Source organism: Amblyraja radiata, chromosome 31, assembly GCF_010909765.2.
Source record: "Amblyraja radiata isolate CabotCenter1 chromosome 31, sAmbRad1.1.pri, whole genome shotgun sequence".
NCBI lineage: Eukaryota > Metazoa > Chordata > Chondrichthyes > Rajiformes > Rajidae > Amblyraja > Amblyraja radiata.
Window position 1 is genome coordinate 27,986,346 of NC_045986.1, and position 19,176 is coordinate 28,005,521.

A 19,176-nucleotide genomic window follows, 5' to 3' on the forward strand; every position below is an offset into this window, starting at 1 on the left:
GAAACGCTGCGATCCATGTACTCCAGAGATGCTGCCTAAACATGTTACTACAGCACTGTCTTGTAAACTAGCATCTGCAATCCCTTGCGTCCACATTTCATTCACACCAGTCTGATCAGAAAATGAGCGTGATCCACTGGTTAAGATCATAGGACGAAGAATTTCCCCAGGCAGTCACTGTCAAATTTGAGAACAATGTTCCACATTTCCTTCCATTGACAGATAGGTTTTGAAACAAGATGCAAATTGTGGTTGATGTAGCTCCCTGCAGATCTCTTGGAGGATACATGCAGCGTAGATTCTGCCCATAGTGCCTCCAGATAGGAGGAATTCCAAATGATTGTAGGAGGAGCAGCTCTCTAGCAACCATCAAGAGGCAGATGAGACTGGTGATGACCTTCCCTGCAACAGACATGAAGACTCTTCTGTAGTTGCCATTTTCAGGCTTTTTCCTTACTTGAAGACAGCAATGCGTGTTCAAAGCATAACATATCTTCTATATCAAGGAAGTGGATAAGGTTTGAATTTGAGACTTAAGTTACTCTTTGTCAAACCTTTGCAGGGAGACCATTGGAAGCAGTAGAGGCAAGTGCAATAACAACATTTAAAAGACCTTTGGTCAGGTACATGGATAGCAAAAGGTTGAGAGAAATGAGCCAAATGTGGATATATGTAACTAACTTACATGGATCATCTTGGTTAGCATGGCAAGTTGGCTCAAAGCATCAGTTTCCGTGCTGCACGATTCCATGTCACCCAAGTCTTCTCAAGGCCATCAGCAAACAGATAAGATTTACAACCTCTGAATGGGGTGAGGTAGCTGGTCTGGATAACTTGTTGTAAAAGAGTCCAAGGCAGGGGTGGGGAGCCTTTTCATGTTGGAAGGCCGCATTAAGTTAGCTGTAATCTAATAAGGCCGCATCCAAGAAACTTCAATTACATATCGGATTTTTTTTCTTTTAATCTTTTTTACTCTTTGGCATTTTAAATAGGTTCATTTTAAGATTAAAATAAAAAATAATAAAAGATGAACAAAAACAATTAAAAAAAAATAAAAGGATTTGGTTTACAAAATTTGGATTCATTCAAGAGGCCGCACTTAATGGCCTAGAAGGCCGCAGGTTCCCCACCCCTGGTCGAAGGATTTCACAAAGGGCAAACAATTGAGGAGCCTTATTCATCATGCACCGACTACCTTTGCCCTTCATATCTTTGGCATGACTTTCTGGGAGTTTGGACCAAAATAAATGGCATTGATAGCAATAAAGAATCCTTGTGTATCATAATTATAAGCTAATAGACATCTTGCCTTCAGATGTCATTTTCCTTTCCATTAAGCCGTGCTAGTTTCCAAACAAAGGGCACCTTGGCCTGCATTTAATTGCTATCTGGATTTCCTGGCCATTCTAATCAAACCAATCCTGGTACGTTGGGGTTAGGCAAGGTCCCTCCATATCTTCTAATTATCGTGGACGTCTTGCTTCTGATCGTCTCGAGACATCAGGCTATCTGACACAAGCTCTATTTTGGGATCCTTGAGGCCCTGCAACAATATTTCTACTGCTACTGTTTTGGGGGTCAGGCTGATGGGAGGTAACAGTGGATTAGATAGATGGTCAATCAAAATCCCATCCCAGCATTGCTGGCCAATGCAGAAATCTTTATGGTCTCTTACTCAAATGATATAATCCAACAGATGCCAGTGCATGGATCAGGGCATTTGCCATGAGACCTTATGTCATCTGTTAAAATAATTATGACACAAGATTGCAGATGCTGGAATAAAATTTAAAGTATGAGAGAAACTGAGCGGGTCTGACAGCATCTATGGAAGGAAGTGCATACAATGTTCAGACTGATCAGTCCACGGGACCCAACCAGAAAAATCGTCTGTCCAGATGCTGCTCGACCCGCTAGTTCCCCAGCACTTTGATTATGACAAAAAAGGTGCTCCAAATATTTTGTCATGACGACTCATTTGGTGTTAGCTTCTCCTAATGTTTGTTTGATGATCAAGATTGTTTCCTTTACAACACTGGCACTGAAATTAGTCAAGTGTGTGCGGAATACAGACCAGGGATTTAGCCACATCTAGAGTCAAAGCAAATGGGCTTATTTCCATACTGTGTGGGAGATTGAGCTGGAGGGTCTCAAGATGTTCCATTATCCAACAGGAAGTGACCGAGAACACTCACTCAACAGCAAAGGTCACCATGGAGGTTATATTTCTTTTGTACATCCAAACCCCCCCGGTAATTCGGTCTTTACTCCAAATAGCAGAAATAGCGAGCTAAAATACACACTTTTGAACGTTCTTTCAGATAACATAATAGTGCCCAATCGCCAAAAGCTTCCAACTCTAATGAGTTATAGAATTCCTCATGGTCATAATTATACCAAGCCACAACATTAAAGAACTATTCAGCATTTCCACCCATTCATACATCAGATCCAGACTATGTGCTATTAATATCCCTGTTTAAGAGTCTATAATTAGGCATGGCTACTTAGGAATAAAGAACTGGTTGAAACTAAGTTAAGATAGTTTTGCTAAAACATCATTGAAATGCGGCAAGGGTAAGAATACCTGAAAAATTGATTCCTGTTCTAGCAGCCAAAACATTTTCAAAGTGATTAAAAACATGGCAATTGGAGTCGCCCTCCAAAGCATCACCATCTCCAAATTCTAAATGTGCAAGAAACTGATAGTAAGTAAAGTGTGAAACTTTCAACAAAAAATTAAAAAATGTAAGCTCTTAGAAAACCTTCAACGTGGCACAACCAACAGGTTACTCCAGAAACTTGGATATGCATGCAACTAATCACAAGTGCTATCATTCTTGTGGACAAGTTTGTCAGAAATTCAGCTGAGTACTGAACCATCTCACCAATGTAAAATAGTCAGTACATATTGGCATTAGAAATGCACTACAAACCACTTACATGTATGGAATGCTTACTTGATTTTTCTATGCCGTTCAGCAGTCTTGCCACAGGTGGTCATGATAGCGTCTTCATTCGCATCCATGGGAATGGTCCATTATCGTCAATCACTTGACAAGTCTTTGACAATCAACTTTCCAACCACCTTTAGGTCATGTGCTCGGAAAAATGTTAAGCATCACATCAGCACCTAGAGGAAAGTTATGAGATGGAAGGTAGAAGAATGCCTCCAGTATTTACCCGTGGCTGAATTGCCCAGAAAACCATGTGTTAGTGCTCCACTTTTCATAATTCCCAAGACGAGTCACAACCCAACTTTGAACTAAACTGATTGGGAATTATTCAAGGAAGGCAAAATTAATTATCCCTTAATGTAAATCACCTTGATCGTGAGATTGCAAGACCACTTCATGAAATAAATGTGCACCAGAGAGATTGGTCCAAGACCAGAATTACATTTTAAAGTGTTACATTGGTCCTCAGTCCCTGAAGTATGACTAATAACTTAAACTCCCACAATCAGTGCTGTATGGCTGGCATAGTTTGCCTTTTTAGAAAGTTAGTTTTTTTAGAAAAATAAAAATCAAACACGGCATCAAGATTCTTTGAGTCAAAACCACTGGGCAGCTGTTAGATGTCTGCTATAGAAACGCGTGTCCTTCCACCTTGCCGTTTTGATCCCAAATTATAATTTCTTCCACAAGATGGAATAATCAAGTTTGACTTTTCATATCAACACACCCAATACTTTATAATTTCAGATAGGACTCCTTGCAAGATGGTGGGTACACTTTTACCCTATCCAGGACACAGATTTACACTCTCTCCAATGGCAAATTTCCAAGAAATTGGACCAGTGTTACAAATTTATAAAGTTCATTCTTTTCGTCAACATATTCTCCATATACCCATTCCTTAACTGAAGATTTGGGAATTCTGCTAAATATTTAGAACTGAATTTTAGACTGCTCCCTCCCTTGTGGATAGCTCTTTGCCTCATGCCCTGGCACCAAGTAATTTTTAGATTGGCATTTAGGGAACACCAGAACTCAAAAGGGAAAAAGGGAGACCACATCCCGGGACCCAATGCAACACTGCTTTAGGACAAGCCAAAATAACCACAAATGTTAAACCACGAGGAAGTCTAGATAACCAACCTATTGCTTTAACATACATTTTTCTATCAAACTATTAGAATTCAGTATTAAAATTGTCGCAAGCGTCAACTACTTCCCATTAAACACTGGCTTGTTTCCAACAAACTGCAGGGACCAAGACTGCCGTAGTACTGGTGTGAACATACTGAAATGTCAGAGTTATTCCAGATACAGCTGCACTACTAACTATTGTACAATTATATTGTAGTGTTTCAGACAGAACTGTACTTAGCAGCCTGGACTAAATCCAGCAGAGCTGCTCATAGCTACAACAGTTCAGAATATTAATAAATGCATATACTATTGACTACTGGCATTCCAAGGAAAGAGCATTAAGGACAGAGAAAGCATTCATTGCCACAGTTCTAAAAATAACCCATATTTTTTCACATCAATTTTTTCTAGGCATTCAAAAAAAAATTTTAATAAATGTTTTAAGACTATTTATTATTTATTAAATAGTTTCCATGCTGGGCGTTTAGTTAGACTAAAAAATAGACAAGGTCCATTTAGTGATATCTAGGCCTTTCTGGCACTGCGTAGAGTATAGGAATAATTCACAGCAAGACCATTGGAACAAAGCAGCAACATGTTTTAGTTTGGCTTCCAAATGCAAGTTCTTATCCCTCCGATTTTAAGCCCAAGAACCATGTCTTAATGTGTTTTTATCTAAATGGTCCCAATTTTCACACTTTATGATTGTGTTTAGTTGTTGTGCAGACAATCTTTGGATCTGCTCCGTTCCAACAACCTTTGTTGGATGGTATTAAAAAGACAAGAGTTAAACTTGAATATGAATGGTGGATATAAACATTGTTCAAAATACAACAAAATTTAATTATGCCACTTTGTGAATAATTTATTTATATGATTAACATGTTACCACCTATTAGCCTTAAATGACAAGATTTACAAAACAGAGCTTTTAAAACTGATGCAGCTTCTGGCAATTAATGAACATATAGAACACTAAAAGTCTGCCATATCTTGCATCTGTATTTGAATACCTGCCAGTATAAAATACCTGAATATCTGTGTGTTGTATCAGACATTCAAGAGACCATTTCCTTTTCAAAGAGAGATTTTTATTGGCTTTTAAAAAGTTGACTACATACATGTAACAACAATTCAACACCTATGACTTCTAATCCTCTCATAAATTTTGCTGGAACCCATTTATCACCTCAATCTATTTCTTTGCTTCCTTCACAGGGAGGAAAAAAAAAATGGTGTTGAATAGGGAAAGAGCATTTACCGACTGACCACAAACTTAACTTCAGGTTTTTAAAAAAAACGTAAGATTTGTATCAAGCTCTTTGCATCCCCAAGTTAGGGAACAAACAATACATGTTTATGAAATCACAGGTTAAAAAATAGACTGAAATTTATTCTGAAGTGCAGTGATGGATTTGGTAATGGCACATTTGCACCTAATGTCTGATTCAGCTCACTTGAATCCGTCTGGAATACTTTCACGTTCCGTAGATGTGGGCAAGTGGCTCAGATTTATGATCAGGTACCTTCGGAAGTGAACACAAAACTCACTGCTTTTGTGGAGAATCTCAGTTTGTCTCATTTGATAATGTAGTGGTGTCAGCGCTTTAGGTTCCAACTCCACTGAAGGACTTCCTCGGTCTGCAGCATAATTCCACTAATGCAGCACTATTGTGGTACATTCGAGTTACCTTCCTCTAAATTGGACATTGAACTGACTCGCATTCAAAGGGCAGAGTACTGATGTACTCGCGCCATTGCAAGAGGTGGAACTTTTTACTTTGAAAGAAGGGTCTCGACCCGAAACGTCACTCATTCCTTCTCTCCAGAGATGCTGCATGTCCTGCTGAGTCACTCCAGCATTTTGTGTTGACCTTTTACTTTGGTGCAGTTTGTGCAGAATTTCTGGTATTGAAAACCTGTTTGCCTTCAGGTGAAAAAATAAAGGCACAATTTATCCACCATCTAATTAGCTTGCTAGTGTATAAATACAATTCAGCCAAATAAAAATAATCTTCAGTTTTAGATTGACATTGCATTTTAGCGCTGCACAAATCAGATGTGTTTTCTTTCAGATATAAAGTTACACTAACACTGTCGCCCCTCTCAAATGAATAAAGGCTTCAATAACACTATTTTGAGCTGTGAAGCGGGATGGGACAGAATGTGCATTTATGCTCAGTGTCCTGACCAATGGCAAAGAAAGTATATGCCCTTCAGCCCATTGAGCCCATGCCAATTACCAAGCACACATCTATATTAATCTCATTTCCCAGAAATTGCCCTGTAGCTTTGGCGATTACAGATTAAGGGTTCCTCCAGACATTTTCTTTAAATGTTGAGTACTAGTTGGTATCGACTATGTAGGCCGAAGGGCCTGTTTCCACGACGCATCTCTCTAAATGCTACAATCTAAACATTTTCTCAGGCAGCTCATTCCAGTTTAAACTCACCCTCTATGTGGTAAAAAATTAATTCACAGATCTTCTCCGACTTACTTCTCTCCTTAAACCTGGAGACATCTGTTAAGGGAAAAAATTTCTACTTATCGGCCTGTGTCACGATTGTTTTTACACCTCATACAGTGCTCTCCATAATGTTTGGGACAAAGACCCGCCATTTATTTATTTGCCTCTGTACTCCACAATTTCAGAATTGTGAGAGGAAAAAAAAAAAAATCACATGTGGTTTAAGTGCACATTGCCAGATTTTATTAAACACAATTTTTATACATTTTAGTTTCACCATGTAGAAATTACAGCAGTGTTTATACATAGTCCCTCCATTTCAGGGCACCGTAATGTTTGGGACACAGCAATGTCATGTAAATGAAAGTAGTCATGTTTAGTATTTTGTTGCATATCCTTTGCATGGAATGACTGCTTGAAGTGTGTGATTCATGGGCATCACCAGTTACTGGGTGACTTCTCTGGTGATGCTCTGCCAGGCCTGTATTGCAGCCATGTTTATATTATGCTTGTTTTGGGGGCTAGTCCCTTTCAGTTTTCTCTTCAGTATATAAAGGCATGCTCAATTGGGTTCAGATCAGATGATTGACTTGGCCACTCAAGAATTGACCATTTTTTTGTTTTGAAAAACTCCTTTGTTGCTTTAGCAGCCTGTTTGGGATCATTGTTTTGCTGGAGAATGAACCGCCGGCCAATGAGTTTTGAGGCATTTGTTTATGAGCTTGAGCAGATAGGATGTGTCTACACTTCAGAATTCATTATGCTACTACCATCAGTTGTATCATCAATGAAGATACGTGAGCCAGTGCCTTCAGCAGCCATTCATGCCCAGGCCATAACACCCCCACCACTGTGTTTCACAGATGAGGTGGTATGCTTTGGATCTTGGGCAGTTCCTTCTCTCCTCCATACTTTGCTCTTGCCATCACTCTGATATAAGTTAATCTTCGTCTCATCTGTCCACAAGATTTTTTTCCAGATCTATGGCTGCTCTTTTAAGTTCTTCTTGGCAAACTGTAATTTGGCCATCCTATTTTTGCGGCTAACCAGTGGTTTACATCTTGCAGTGTAGCCTCTGTATTTCTGTTCATGAAGTCTTCTGCGGACAGTGGTCATTGACAAATCCACACCTGACTCCTGAAGAATGTTTCTGATCTGTTGGACAAGTGTTCGGGGATTTTTCTTTATTATAGAGATAATTTTTCTGTCATCAGCTGTGGAGGTCTTCCTTGGCCTGCCAGTCCCTTTGCAATTAGTAAGCTCACCATCTCTTCTTAATGATGTTCCAAACAGTTGATTTTGGTAAGCCTAAAGTTTGGCTGATGTCTCTTAACAATTTTATTCTTGTTACTCAGTCTCATAATGGTTTCTTTGACCTTCATTGGCACAACCTTGGTCCTCATGTTGATAAAGAGCAATAAAAGTTTCTAAAGGTGATGGAAACACTGGAGGAAAGACTAGATGCCAAGACCGCTCTTATACCTGCATTGAGGAGACAATTTAACACCCCTGAGCAATTACAAATACCTGTGAAGCCACGTGTCCCAAACATTATAGTGCCCTGAAATGGGGGACTATGTATAAACACAGCTGTAATTTCTACATGGTGAAACCAAAATGTATAAAAACGGCGTTTATTAAATTCTGATAATGTGCACTTTAACCACATGTGATTTTTTTTTCCTATTACAAATCTCAAATTGTGGAGTACAGAGGCAAATAAATAAATGGTGGGTCTTTGTCCCAAACATTATGGAGGGCACTGTACATGGCCAAACTGGAAGCCAAGACAGAACAGACCCAATTGGACATGGCTCCCAAATGCTAAGGAGAAATAAGAATAATTCCAATTTGAACTTGAACAGATATGAGATTGAAGAGACAAATTATAGTCCGGGAGCGGATCAGTGCTTAAAGGATTGATATTACTAAGAACTAAAAAGCTTGAATTATAAAAAGACACTGTCAGAAAAAATTTAAATGAGAAGTTGAAGTCAACCAACAGTTCATGCTAAATTTTTGTGGTAATATACTAAACTAGTAAACGCAAAATTAGGACATTTATGATCGAATATTTGACCTCAAGAGATAAATTTGAATACTTGATGGAGTGAGTAGCTGAAGATAACTTTTTCCAAATCTAGAGTGAACAGATCTCAGTACATATCCATCCTCTCCACATCACGTTGAAGACCACTTGCGTAAAGCTACCAAGGCAGCAAAGATGCAGACTGGGCTTGCCGTAAACTTAAAAAAAAAAAAAAAACCAACATGAAGGAATAATCTGCTGATTGTACCTGCATCTTACCCGTTCAAAACACTATCAATAGAAGACAATGCACAGACCTCAGTCTCCGTCAAAGATCAAACTTCAATGTATTAAAACATTGAGGAAAGATGGCACAGCATAAAATTAGACAAATTTATCTGTGGGCCATTAATTGGATAACATCACAAGATGATGCCTCTCAATCTAACAAACTCAACAAGCTAACCAAACGCCATTTGAAGGACAGTGGAAGAGCATGCATTAGGTGAAAATTGTGTCATATTATGCTGTGCATGTTAACAGAAGCACCTATTCAGCAAAATTCTTCACTAAGTCTATGTAATGCAATTATGCCCATGTTTGTAATGGAAAATTAATCTTGCACTAAATGTCACACCCTTTATCTGTATACTGTGGACGGCTTGAGCTGTTCCAGTTTTTTGTCACGTGTACCGAGGTACAATGAAATGTTTTTGTTGCATGCTAACCAGTCAGCTGAAAGACAATACATGATTACAACTGAGCCATTCAGTGTACAGATCGAGATCTAAAAGTGTGTAGCGATTGTAGCGTGTGATTGCGGATCCACTTATGTGACTAACAGTCAGGTGGGTTGGGCACCATCTTGGATCTGATTGTAATTATGTGCAGTCTTTTCTTTGACTGGATAGCATGCAATAAAATGCTTTTCACTGTACCTCAGGACGTGACAATCATAAACTAGTCAGCTCTGTGAAGATGACAACGTTACCTCCACCCTGAGCAGACATCATTTCATCCAATTTGCCCCTCAGTATCATGACTTTACTACAGTGATAGTTATCTTCAGCTAACATGACTGGCTCTGTAATACTGGCCAAATACTATGAAAACAAAGGGTAAACGGTATAGTATCTCAACCCTATAATTCTCAACCTGCCTAGCAAAATTAGAATTTACTTCCCTCAATGGCTAAGCAGCAGGATGGTGGAGTGGATCAATGCCAACAAGTAGCATTGACCATTAACTTCCACACCCATGCCCAGTTCAGGCTTCACCAGGACCATGCTACTTAAGACCTCAAAACTCTAGTTCAAATGTGGGCACAAATTAAATTCTAAGGTGAGGCGATGGCTATTGGCAAGTAGCAATGCAAAGTCATCCAGGGAGAATTCTCCATTTACCATCAGACAGTACAAAGGTTCTTATCAATGGCTGAAGGTGGTCAAAATCTAAGCCGGAATTATAACTACAAGTATTTCTCAGGGAAGCATTTTAGACTGCTCTCTTTGACTTCTATCAATGAACTTTGTTCAATATTAAAATTCAAAGAGGGCTTGTTTGACATCTGCAGGGACCAATTTCTTCGGCAATTCTTCAGGTAGGGAAGCAATGTGTCCTGCGTAGCAAGTCGCAAGCAACAGGGTTGGTACAAGTTGAAAGAAGTGTCCATACGACAGAGCCAGGTAATGTCATACAAGACCATTAGACTCAGCTCGCTACTTGTGATGTGGTCAGAAACAAGCCGCCACCCATATTATCAGATAACTCCTCACCAAATATCCCGCGTGAATCACAATTGTCCAGTTCTTCCACTGGATCATTGGATTAGAAAGAGGTCTGAGGATAGATACACCACGAAGAGTACATCATATGAACATTCCCCCATCTAGACAATCAACTGCCCGTTACAAATCACGATTGGATGGGGCAGGTTTATGTAGCTCTAATCAGCTGATATGGACAATTTAGTTACGCTGAAAGTTAGCCTCTGTTTAGCATGCATAGTATCATGGTTCGAAACTTTTTTGTTGTGTAGAGGTCTTAGAAGATACGAGTTGAGGACAATGGAATCTCCTAGTTTGGCAAGAGTTCCCCAAGTTATCAGAAATTAGATGTCACATGGAACATTACTGCAGGCTCCACAAAATGCAAGTTTCGAAAATGGAGCAGAAAACTATTTTGGAATGCAATGGAATTTAATTTTTCATCGTACCATAATGCTACAGCAAATTTGAGCAATTTAAAGCCCAGCAGTACTTCCGGGTGGAAATTCTTAGAAATTGCCTAAATGAAATAAGATTCTGACCAGTTCCCAATAGTTTATCCCACATACGCTGTTTATAGAGAAACCATGGGCTGGTATCAATACAGGAATGCTAGAGGCTTAACACACAAATATAGGGCAGTGCTAAACATATGTCTCTGTACATGCTACACTAATCGGTCAGCCTGATGTCCAATTAGGCAGGTAGTTTTTTGGACTTCCAAGTGACAAAAATCAAATAGCAAAAAAGTACCATAAGGCACCAATTAGAGATGTTCATATGAAAGGTTTGCAATAAAATGGAGAAGAATTAATGAGACAAACATCATAGGGGAAAGAAAAACCCATAACTGCTTTAGTATTGCCAAGTCCACTGAGAATTGAGGCCATTACCACTAAGTGTTCTTCATGTCCTTGGCAGCTAAACTATAAGTAAGTAGTCTTCCCCGACAGTACTTTCAAAGATACCACAGACATAATTTTACTTCCAATTTATCCACATTAACCTCTTAACCTGTTTAAGAAGGAACTGCAGATGCTGGAAAATCGAAGGTACACAAAAATGCTGGAGAAACGCAGCGGGTGAAGCAGCATCTATGGAGCGAAGGAAATAGGCAACGTTTCGGGCCGAAACGTTGCCCATTTCCTTCGCTCCATAGATGCTGCTTCACCCGCTGCGTTTCTCCAGCATTTTTGTGTACCTCTTAACCTGGGTAGTTTACATTGCGAGTCCACAAAGATTTTTGCGATCATTGCGATATATTCTTTCTGAGGCTACATGAAAATTGAAGCAGTTACAATGCATCTGCCTCAAAGCTGGAGTAACTCAGCGGGTGAGGCAGCATCTCTGGAGAAAAGGAATAGATGACGTTTCGGGTCGAGACCCTTCTTCAGACTCAGAGTCAGGGGAAAGGGAAACAAGGGATATAGATGGTGATATAGAGGGATACAAAACAAATATGCAAAACAATAATGATAAGAAACTAACCATTGCTAGCTGTGGGCAAGGTGAATACTTAATATTTGCAATGCTAAGTAAAACTACCCAGGGAAACAAAACCAAGGTTTACTTAAGGTAGTCACTAAAATCCTTTCAAGAATTATTTAGCCGGGGATGGGTTTGAATATGGAATTAACTACCCCACACACCACCTACCTACCCAAACCAAATCCAACCATATATTCCGGTTAGAGCAAGCCATGCCTTACTGACCTCACTCATTCAGCCGAATGGTTTTGCATGTCCACAAGAGTCCTTTGCTCTGTCCAAAACCCATTTCATTTTCAATTAGATGGGTAACATGCTTAGCATGTCACACTAGTGATGGGTGAGGGCTGGGGAAAGTTTAAATCTTTGGCTCATTTCACACAAGAATGTAGTTGATACGAATGGTAGAAATGCATCAACAAGAAATCTAACTAAACAGATGCAATAGATTGTGGTCATAATTTTTGATAAGGAGCAGGTTGAGGATGAGTGGAAACATGGCATGGTCTGGTTAGGCTCAATGGCCTGCTAATGCTATTCTTTTCTCTAAACCACTTTGGAGATTTGAATACATCTTAAGTGACACTACTGTGCACTCAAGAGCATCCTGAACTGTCAGAGGTACATTCTTTCAAGAGCCAACAATAAATCAAGGCCGTAAATACTCTCTTGGAGATAGAAACTCATCCCACGGCAATATTTTCAAGTGCAGAGGAATTATGGTGCAAATCCTGGTGATCACCATACTACTGTTTGCCAGAACCTGCTGTGTATCGATCAGCTGTCACACTTCCCACAATATGGACATAGTTTCAAAAGCACCCAAGTGGGGCATTGTGATATTGTGAAAGGCATGACATCAATGCAAATATTCCTAATTCTATGTGATGAAAACTTCGTTCAAAACATTTCAGACAAATATCTGAAAATAACTTTATCAGAAAAAGAAATGCAGTGCCATGTGCGTGCAAGCTATCCACTGATCAACTGTTAACTGAAGCCTATAGAATGCAAGTAAAAATATCCATCAAAATCACCAAAAACCACTAACACCCTGAAATATCAATATGGAATACGATCAAAGGTATTCCAGGAAGATTTTCAGAATGAAAACTTTCTGGTGAAAATTTCTCTGGGACTTTTCATTGGATTCACTAATGTTGATACTGGAGATTTAAACACCAAACGCTAACTTTGAGGTGAAATTGTGATGTCGGTAAACTCACTATTTCTCCCTGCCATCTACAAACCCAGAGGCCAATATTGGAGACACAAGAGACTGCAGATGTTGGGATCTAGAACAAAACACCAAGTAGTGGAGGAACTCAGTGGGTCAAGCAGCATCTGTGGAGAGAGTGGACAGTTGATGTTTCAGGTCAGAACACTGATAATAAGAGGAAAAAAGCTGGAAAAGGAAGTGGGAGCAGGGCATGGTCTGGCAAGTGATGGGTGGCTAGATACAAATTAATGAGGCCTAGCCGTACTGTCTCCCTATGATGCAAAAAGCACTGAAATTCACCATTTCTACAAGTAACAAATGAGCACTTAAGCAGTGCATAAAAGGGATGTTGCACCATTTAGAATGGCATTCAAATAAGTCAACGCTCTCATTCATAGATAGGGCAGCAGAATATGTTCAGTCACATATTGGTTAGTTTACTGGAATAATATCCAGAGGACAGCAGCTGGAGAAATCAAATTCAGTTAACAAAATTAATTTATCATAATTTGGGGGAAATCCGAGTTAAAAAAAAAAAAAAATAGTGAACTTATTGTAGGTCACCAAATTTGGCCACTAGAGTCTGTAGGGAAAGGAAATCTGTATTCTTTAACCAAATCATCCGGCCGATTTTTCTTTCCCAATTCTTAGCAATCCGGTCGAGAACCTTTGCATACAACATGCTCTTAGTTACCTGGAACATATCCTTCTTACAAGCCCATCGACTCCCCTCTATTTCCCTACCACACACCTACAGCAGGAAAGTGGCTAGACGAGTCGACACGGTGGTGAAGACATCAGGCGTGCTTATCTTCATTAGCAGAGGCATTGACTACAAGAGTTGGGACCATAATGCAAACATCGGTTTGGCTGTACTTGGATGTGTTGTGGGCCATTCTAGGCCACTCTACAGGAAAGATGTGTTTGGGCTAGATATGGTACAGAAAAGAATAATATCTGGATGGAAGGCTTATTGGATGGTTGGGTATTTTTCCTGGAGGAAATGAGGTCAAGGGGTACATATCCATGGGGTAGGTTGTCAGAATCAGTTTCCAGTGCTGGGAGTATTTAGAGCCCGGGACAGAGGATTAATGCAAGAGGGGAGTCTCAGGGGATCGGAGGGAATAATCTTTCCACACAAAGTAGTTGGTATTTGGATGGTGTTGCCAGAAGCACAAACAATAACTGCAGGTACTTGAATGAGCAAGGCATAGAGGGATTAGTATAGATAGGTATGATGGCCCACAGAGAAGCAGGTTACTGAAGTGCCTGTTTTAATGCTCTACAATTCTATGACTATGATGCCAAAAAACAAGATTGAACAAGACAGGCGCAATCAACCAAATCTGTTCCTGCCCGACACGTAGTGAGAAACGAAATAAACTGAGAAAAAATGGTCTGTCTTTTTGATATGTGCTCTGAGCAAATCTCATCCAATAGACATAATGCCAGTACATAAGTGAATGTGGCTGAGCTGTTTTGCAATATGTTTGTGCTTGCCTGCCTTTCGCTGCATTCTGTACCTGTCAATTTATTACACAGAGAGTGGTGAATCTGTGCAATTCTCTGCCACAGAAGGTAGTTGAGGCCAGTTCATTGGCTATATTTAAGAGGGAGTTAGATGTGGCCCTTGTGGCTAAAGGGATCAGGGGGTATGGAGAGAAGGCAGGGATGGGATACCGAGTTGGATGAACAGCCATGAACCTATCGAATGGCGGTGCAGGCTCGAAGGGCCGAATGGCCTACTCCTGCACCTATTTTCTATGTTTATATGTTTCAAATTCAACCATATTTACAGGGAGACAGGAAAAGATTTAAGGATGCACTCAAAACCTCCTGAAAGAGAAAGGCAACCCCAGCGATTCCTGGAAATCTCTGGACAATGCAACGATGAAAGAACAGTTTGTTGTGGGGAAAGTTTGAGCTCACAGAATTAGACCACTTCAAACTGATTTTGGCCACCCCACTAGATATCACATGCCCCTTTTGTGAGTCTGTAATTCCTACATTGGCTTACATCAAACACATCAACACCAGGTGGAAGTCAGTCATTCTCTAGCCCAAGGACCACTGAACAACCCGATTAGTCTAAAGATACTTATGAGCAACCTACATTTTTGCAGCATTCATGCATCTCAACAGACTTGGTTAAATTGGTTTGTTACTTTGACTACAGCATCTTCCTCTTCAAACAGTTTTATTCCCATTTCACTAAGGAATGTTTAATTTAGAGCTAAAGCATTGAAATGCCCACTTTGGCCCACTGAACCCATGCCGACCTGTTCACACTAGTTCTACGTTATCCCAATTTTCACATCCACTCTACACATATGGGACAATTTTACAGATGCCAATCTACAAACTCACATCCATGGGACGAGAGAAAACCCTCATGGCAACAAGGAAAACATGCAAACTCTACAAAGTCAGCATCTGGAGTCAGGATTGAACCTGGGTCTCTGACTCGGAGGCAGCAGTTCTACCAACGGCATATGTGCCACGCTGGAAACTCCTTCATTCAGCTATAAATTTATCAGGGTCTGCCTTCTCTGCTACTGGAAATATCATTTTCATTTAATCAGGTGAGGGAACCTGACACGGCACATGTAGTGTGACCCAGTTCCCAAAATGGATTACTGAAACCCAATGGGCTGTTTTCCGTCTGCCAATGGACTGCTTTCTGTCACACTACCTGACCTGGATACGGCAGAGGCTGGAGAGTCTAGCTTTAAAAAAAAAAAAACATGCTCGAACAAGAATTCCCAGAGTGTTGCCATTTGCAGCGTACAACTCAATGCAGTTCAGTAAATTACTCTAGACCATTAAAGTGAAGACGGTAGATGAGGAAATATTTTAAGCAATAAAAGTGATCTAACTGTATGGTTAGAATGCAGTAGGCATAAAATGCAATGAAAAATCGTGGCTGCACTTAGCTACACAACTTATCAAACTTAGAACAAAATGGAAACCTGGCCTATGGGTACACAACTACAAATGAAGCTGGTAAACAAATCGCAGTACATAAAATTCAAAGCAATGAATCAGCTTTTTGGCCCAAATTGTTTCTAATGAGTTTTCATCTGTATCCTCCCAACGTACACGCACCTGGATCAGAGGATTCAATAAGGATTAAACTCTTAAGATGTCACTATGAATGATCAACCCAATATATACTGGATATACCATTGTGCAAAACAGAAAACATTTAGATGAACTACTTGGCATCAAGTCAGACAGCAGGTTCAGAATGACACAGAGAACCCGCCTTAGATGGAAGCTGCTGAACCTGGCCTCTGTTCACCCCGTGGACCGGAGGAGGGATTCAGATTCAGACAGAGGATCGATAACCAGACCGGATGCGGGAAGCAGTGCAATGCCTCGACGGAGGAGTGGGCTGCTGGAGGCCCTGCAACAGGCTTAGCTCATGGACTGGATAGCATGCAGCAAGCAGCACATAGCAGTGGAGGAGGATACCAACAGCCATGCTTAGCCAGGTCAACTCTGCAATGTCCCCAGGACAATGGGCCTGCATTATCAGATTAAGAACTCTACATCAAGGACTTGAAGATGGTGCCAAATCTCGCAACTGTTTACTGTCTCTCAGTCTAATACTACTATACACTTGTACTGTATCTGACATGCTCATCTAAGATTTATCTAGACGATTATGTAGTGATACTTGTACTGATGTGTAAATAAAAATGTATTTCACTGTATCTCAGTACATGTGACAAATAAAGTGCCATTGTACCATCAGAGGGTATTAGCGATAAGGAGATATTGGACTAACTGGGATTGTTTTCTCAGGCAGGCTAGAGGTTGAGAAGAGACTTGATAGAAGTATATAAAATTATGAGGCAGAGATACAAAGGGGAGCACATCCCACCTTGAAGCAATCTTTAACCCATTCTCTGCAATTGGTTCTTACCACTGATGAGGCTCACCGGCCTATAATTCCCTGGATTCTCTCTACCTCCCTTAAACAAAGCAAGAACATTAACATCCAGTCCACTGGGACCTCGTGTGTAGCTAAAGATGCAAAAATCTTCGTCAAGGCTCCTGCAATCTCCTCTTGCTTCCCTCAATAAACTAGGATAGATCCCTTCAGGCCCAGGGGATTGATCCACCTCAATGCTCTTCAAGAGCCCCAACACTATACCTTCTTAATCTCCTTTTAATATTAGAATACTAATATGCAAGGACAGTTTTAGTTTTCTCCACACCAATCTCGCTGTCCTCCATGTATTTATCCTTGTGAAAACAGATGCAAAGTACTTGTTCACTACAAATACCCTCCTTTATCCTTAGGTGGTCCTACTTTCTTCCTGGTTTGTTTTTAATGTAGGTATACATTTTCAAGGGAGATTTTCTTTAATCCAATTAGCCAGTCATTTTGTGGCCACTTTTGCCCCATCTAATCACTTGAGTTCTTTCCTCCTTTCCTTATATTCCGGTCTGATTCCATTCTGATAAACCTTGAATGTGCTTCCTTTAACTTTGAGCAAGTTCACAACCGTAAACAGGGTTCCTTTACTTTGCCATCCTGATCCCTACCGGAACAGGCTAAACTTTGATCAACTGGCCTTTAAATGACTCTATGTGGAATTACTCAATAACAACTGCTCTGTGTACCTTCCATGGCTCCTGCCTGGTAACAATTTGCCATATTCCAATTTAGTGCTTTCCTGCAACTTCCAGCCTTCTTCCCGTTCCAACAATCTTAAAACGTATGGAGTTGTGGTCACTATTCCTGAAATTCTCTTCCACTGGATACCAGCACACGTAGCCAACTCGTAAGACCTCCTCCCTTTCCCGGTGGTCAGTAATTTATTTGCTGTACTTTAGGCCAGACTACCTCACCAACTTCTATCTACGACACTCACAGCCCCAGATAATCCCGAGTTTCAGTTCCTTAACTGTCCGTAAGGAGCTGCAGTTGAACACATTTGTTTGCCATCAGAGGCACTGGAAATCCTAACCTCTAACATCCTGCAGGATACTTGTATTTTAAGCCACTATCAACACAGGAAATAGGTAGGTAAACTGGTAGTCTAAAACATCCGCTGATAGGCGTATACACTTCCGATCATTATATTGCAAGACTGATATTACATTACAGAGATGTCAAAGGAGATTTGCATTGCCAGCGATGAAGAGTTATTTCTTAATAACTAGTCATGGAGTCTCTTTGGATAGTATTACTGAGGGATATTTACTCATGTGTTAAAAATGAAATCCAGATAGGTCTTCCTTGTTGACCCTTTCTCTAAACAAAAGATCAGTAAATTGGGGATAGTTTTAATGTAATGGTCTAATTAGAGGCGAGATGGGGAATTTTTTTTACACCAAAGTACGATAGGAGTCACACACACAGTGTGAATTTTCAGCCCAAATCAGTTTTGTTTTTATAGTTCTAGACTAGGTATTGTGCATCTAGAAGAGATACTAGAGGTCGCAGCACAATTGGGTAAAGTTGGGATGTAATCTTCTTGGGAGGCTCCATATTCACATTAACACCAGATATTTCATGGAATTAGATCGTACACAGGCCAGGATATCCAACTTTCACTTACAACCCACCCTCAGCTAACAAATGTTGTTGCCCTACTTGGAAGGACCACAGGATACCAAAGGCACAATGCTTCCTGTGTGATGTGGTTTCAACATCCATCAGCAACTCTGCCTTAATAGCACTATAAATCCAAAACATGTCTGATAGACCAAAATTGATTGAAAGGTTTTAAATGCATCCGTTCTGTCTTTTGCATTTCCAGACTAGGCTTTATCATTGAAACGGTTACATTTATAGTGCCACATCCTTTTATCAACTGTTGAATGTTGTACCCACCATTTGTGATTGGATGCGGCAAACCTGAAGAGTATTGATTAGATCCAATGGGTTTGAATTTTCTTTGGAGTTTTGCTTGTGGTTTCAGATTTATTTCATTCGTTATGTGCCTCCTCAATTGATGGGAATTCCAGCAGAATCCTTGTTGATTGTTGCCTCCATGTTACAAGAACACTAACACGAAGGGAAAACGCTCAATCTCATTCAAAGCACTTCCAACAGTTACATCAATCCATTAGGGATTGGCAAGAGTGGCACCTGTCA

At 40.2% G+C, this 19,176-nt stretch overlaps 1 protein-coding gene and 1 long non-coding RNA gene across 2 annotated transcripts in view; both read right to left on the reverse strand.

The window, feature by feature from the left end:
* ssu72 (SSU72 homolog, RNA polymerase II CTD phosphatase) overlaps positions 1–19,176 on the reverse strand; it is a 74,092-nt gene that overhangs the window by 32,581 nt on the left and 22,335 nt on the right. The gene's annotated exons all lie outside the window — the stretch shown is intronic.
* LOC116990542 lies at positions 10,771–14,699 on the reverse strand. The gene is made up of 2 exons (XR_004416572.1): positions 11,567–14,699; positions 10,771–11,371 (listed from the first exon to the last, which is right to left on the reverse strand). It is a non-coding gene; the product is annotated as an uncharacterized LOC116990542 (long non-coding RNA).